This window comes from Protobothrops mucrosquamatus, unplaced genomic scaffold, assembly GCF_001527695.2.
Source record: "Protobothrops mucrosquamatus isolate PMUCROS unplaced genomic scaffold, P.Mucros_1.0 scaffold8051, whole genome shotgun sequence".
Lineage (NCBI taxonomy): Eukaryota > Metazoa > Chordata > Lepidosauria > Squamata > Viperidae > Protobothrops > Protobothrops mucrosquamatus.
In genome coordinates, this window is record NW_015393848.1 from 12237 (window position 1) to 13259 (window position 1023).

Genomic DNA, 1023 nt, shown 5'->3' on the forward strand with positions numbered 1-1023 from the left:
TTTCAAACTGCTAGGTTGGCAGGAGCTGAGGTGAGGACAGGGGTTCACCCAGTAGTGGGATTCAAATACCTGAACATCCAGTTCTCTCCGTGGATGCAGGCCTGGGTCTCTGAGGCCTAGAATGGACTTCCGGAAGTGACATCCGAGCACTTCCTGTGGGCTGTTCTAGGCCTGGGAGGCCTCCTCCAGGCCTCCGAGGCCTAGAACGGACTTCCGGAAGTGACATCCATGCACTTCCGGCAGGCCGTTCTAGGCCTGGGAGACCTCCTCCAGGCCTCCGAGGTCTAGAGTGGACTTCCAGAAGCAGTATGGATTCAGCCAGTTCTCCGGACTCAACAAAATTTAGCTACTGGTTCTACCGAACTGGTGCGAACTGGCTGAATCTCATCACTGGGTTCACCCCATCGCATGGCGCTTGGGTCTCAAACCCAGGCTGACAGCTTTCCAGCTGACAGGCTCAGCGTGTTTACCCACTGAGCCATCGCGCTGAGAAGTGTACCAATCTTCGGTTCTAGCAGACATGTCAAACACAAGGCCCGGGGGCTGGATGCGGCCCGCGAAGTGCTTTCATGTGGCCCGCAAAGCCATCCTGGAAACAGTGAGGGAACGGCCCCCTCTGCCTTGGCCCTGGCCCAGGCCGGCCGGGAGCCAATGTAGAATTTTGTGGTGGCCATCTTGGCACTTGCCCCGGTGGACCATGCCTTGACACTTGCCCCAGTCCCACCCCCTTCTGCCAGAGACCCTCAGATCTGTCCCACTCCTGCCCAGGCCCCCACAGGCACCCTTGACGCAAATGATGCAGAACTGGCCACGCCCATGCAGCAGCCACACCCACTCCATCCACGCCCCCCCAGTAGGCTGCACCCACTCTGGCCACACCCACCCGCCCCCCCCAGGGCAACCGCAATGCTCAATGAAATTGAGTTTGACACCCCTGTGCTAGAACCTCCAAACCACCTCAAGGTGCCCACTGAATGTGGCAATTAAAATACCCAAGGACTTGGCTGAAAAGAAGGACCAGCT